The following is a 3,829-nucleotide window of genomic DNA, read 5'->3' as shown; positions in this document are numbered from 1 at the left end:
GAATGTGGCCCAAAATCTGTCAAATGCTTTGGGATAGAAGAGTATGATTTAGGATAGAAGAGTACCAGCATTACTGTAAATGCTAGTGTTGTTCCCTAGTAGCTACATTTTACTATCAGCACTGTACTATTGAATTATTAATAGAAACAAGCACTTTCTTCCATTACAAATTGTTGTTTGTACTTTTTATCCATTCACAGCCCTGTGTATTTTTTCCTGATTTTCTTCATCTCTCAATATTGTTGTTTATTTAGCTGTTGAATGTGAACCTACCACCATTATCGCATCAAATACTACTTACAGTGGTAATATATATATATATTTATATATATATATATATTACCACTGTAATATACACACATATATAAGCAGAATGGGGCCAAGTATTCTACATACATGGAATATTTTAAACAGCAGGCCATTTTTTTCTTTCTGCCACCCCTGTAAGTCCACTGAAGCCAGCAAACAAAAGCAGTAGTCAATAAAGTGCAATATTTTTGCATAGGAGGAAAAAAAGGAAAAATGTGATGATCTGAATAAAAGCATTTTAAAATATGATTTTGATCCTCTTGTGCATCATTGTAAACTGTAATCATGAAATTTAATTATGCAAATAATACAATTTATCAGCCTAAAGTTCCTTTGGAATATACTTTCCTGTTCTGTTCTTTTTCTCTTTTTGCTATTTTAATTATTTCTCTAATTCTCCCAAATAAATAAAATCTCTAATATTTCCATAAGCTTTTTAGAGCAGACTGTATGTGCATTAACTTCCTAGAGTGAAATACTTTCTACCGGTTTAGAGACTCTTCCTCATCTCGGTGGCTGGTAATGTGGCCTGGTTAGAAACGTCTTTTTCGCTTTGTGCTATGCAGCTGGCACAAAGCCAGCATACTTCAGGAAACTCCAACTAGCACAGAACATTGCAACACATTTCCACAGTGGCACAGGCTGTCATAACCACATCAACCACCCAACTCCATTTCTAAGCTGGCTTCTGATTAGAACAGGGATGATCAAGCTCTGGCCACGGGCCAAATGTGGCCCGTAGGACCCTGGCATCTGGCCCATGGGGTTCGCCACAGGTCAGAAAATTTGGCAGCAGGGGACTGGTCGCCCTTAATACAACCACCTTCCCATGCTGCCAAATTCTCACACCCTTTACCCCCTCAGCCAGATGGGGCCAGGCCAGACTCCTTTTTCCTGTGATCAGGTTGGGATGGGCCATGTCCCCTTCCCTCCAGGAGGCTGGATCAGGGCCAGGCTGCTCTAGGGCCCCTCCACACGACCACTGCATCTGCTCTGATGGAGCCTTGCAGAGGGAAGGGGCCAAGCTGTTCCAGACCCCCTTCACATGGCCACTGCACCTGCCCTGGGCAACAGATCAGGACCACAGGTTGGATCTCGTCTGCAGAGGAACCTAGGCATTGCCCATCTGGCCTGCCAGGGAGAAAAATTGAGCACCACTGAATTACAACATTTGGGACCAATGGACCGCAGCCCAACCTCAGTATTTCTAAGGGGTTACTTTTAATTGAAAACACAGGCAAGGAGATCAGGGCCCAGGGCACTTGAGAGACCATTTAAAGACCACTCACCATGGCCTGATGGAATCACTGTCACTGAAGGCTGGCAAGATCACCTGGAGGCCATCTGTGATCACCAGGGATCCTGGTTTTCTGTTTCCCATGGAAAAACAGAGAAAACCACAGATTTCCCATTTTTATCAGAGAAAACACAGATTTTTCCTTTTAGAAGAGAAACCAACAGATTTCCCTTTTTTGCAAACAGCTCTGTAGGCTGACTGAGTTCCAGCCTACAGGAGCTGTTTGGTGGGGAGCAGGCAGGCTGCAAACCCCCTCCCAGCTGGACTGCCTGGCCAGCTGCAAACCCTGGGCTGAAAATGCTGTGCTCCCTGCCCTGCTGCCCTCCCCCAGGCTCTCCAGAGCACAGTGTGTGCGACTGGTGCAGCAAGGCACAGTGGGGCCATGCACAAAAGCTGCCTGCTGCTTGCAAGCTCCATACTGGCCCAGACCACACTTCCTCTGTGTGCACACCCACTCTGCCCCCACCCGCCACACAGATCTGGGGGGGGGTCCCCCATACCCCCCAGCAGGCAGGCAGCGGGGGGGAGGAGAGCCGGCTCGTGTTCCTGCTGTAGCGGTTACTGCCTTCTCTTGGGGGCTGTGGACCTGGGTCCCTGGCCCGATAGCCCTGGCAGCTGGGGGCCTCCTTCAGCAGGGCTGGGGGGCAAGGGCTGTGGTACAAGGGGCACAAGCAGGGCTGTAGCGGGGAGTGAGGGATACCAGCAGGGCTGTGGGGGGCATTTGATTTTAACCATGGATTTTGTGATTTTTTTTCAGAGAATTTGTGATTTTTTATTATGGAAAGCCAGGATCCCTGGTGAGCACCCACCTCACTTCGAAGACACAAGGGAGCTGTTCTGCAGAAAAGGTCACGTTTGGCTGGGCAGGAGATGGATTTCTCAACCAGGGCAGGCAAGGTGCCAGAGGAGGTATGGGCAGCCTCTGCATGTGGCACACAACCTGTGAGGGATGGGACAGAAATGAGGCAGGGCACCAAAAGCAGAGGGGCAGATGGGGTAGGGGATAGGGGAAGGGGATGGGAGAGGCACTGGGGGAAGATGAGGGGTTAAGTTGTACCTCATCCCCCAATAGTCTGTGGCACATGTTGATCAGGACTAATGCTCAGAATGACTTTGCCACCTGCGAGGCACATTTCTCTCTTAGCAACAAAACACTGGCCCCTTCACCAGGAGAGCACAAGCCACACAGGCCTGGGCACAAGGGCACTGCAGGGACACAGCCACACAATTTCTGGTTGGAGACAAGGCAGTCTGCGAGGCCCGATGGCTGGCAGGGCTTTGTGTGATGCTGCTGGGGGATGTCGTGCAGCCACACTGCTTCACATGCAACCCAGTAGCATGTGGGGAGTCCTGGGTGGAGGCTGCCCTGTGGCCAAGCTCGGCAGGGCCATGGCATAGGCAGGTAGGTCCGTGGGCTCCAGGTGCTCCTATGCAGGAGGATTTCAGGTATCCCCGGCCTTGCCCTGCAGCCCTCCCTGGGGCAGCTGGGTGGGATGTGGAGCTTGTCCTTGGGGGCGGCAGGGGGCATCCTGATTGTATGTGGGGCAGGGGCAGTGCGCATGTGGGGGAGCATGTGCGTGCGTGCACGTCTGTGTCCACGTGTGTCCGTGGGAGTGTGCGTGTGCACGGGTGCACGTGTATGCGGGTGTTTCTGTGTGCACGTCTGCGTCCGTGTGCGTCTTTTTTTTCCTCACGTGCGGGGGGTGGGGGCACGTGCGTGTGTGCCGGTGGGCGCCAGTCTGTGCGTGTCTGTGAATGCGTGACTATCCGGGCGTCTGTGCGTGCGGGTGTCTGAGGGCGCGTGTGCTTGTATGTGCGTGTGTATGCATGCACGGGTGTCTCTGCGTGCATGTCTGCATGCGCCTGTCTGCCCCCGTGTCCGTGCATGTCCGTGTTTCTCCTCACACGCCCGGCTCAGGGCGGGGTATCTGTGTGCATGGTCGTGTGACGCGGTGAGCGCGTGGGTGAGGCCGCGCGCAAGCCTGAGGCGCGCGAGAGTGAGCGCTGAGGAAACCCCCGCCGCGCAGCGCGCCTGACCGCAGGGGCGGCTCCCGCGGGCCCCGCCCCCAGCCACGGGACACTCCCCGCTCCCCTCCCTCCGCTGCGCAGCCAATAGGAGGCGGCGGCGGCGGGAGGTGTGTGCCGTGACCTCACTTCCGGGACCTGTCACCCGGCCGCCCAACAGCCAGCCGCGCGCCAGACGCAGGTCGGCGCTGCCAACGG

This window comes from Crocodylus porosus, unplaced genomic scaffold (genome assembly GCF_001723895.1).
Source record: "Crocodylus porosus isolate Cpor-Errol unplaced genomic scaffold, CroPor_comp1, whole genome shotgun sequence".
Lineage (NCBI taxonomy): Eukaryota > Metazoa > Chordata > Crocodylia > Crocodylidae > Crocodylus > Crocodylus porosus.
Note: the sequence above shows the minus strand (reverse complement) of the source record.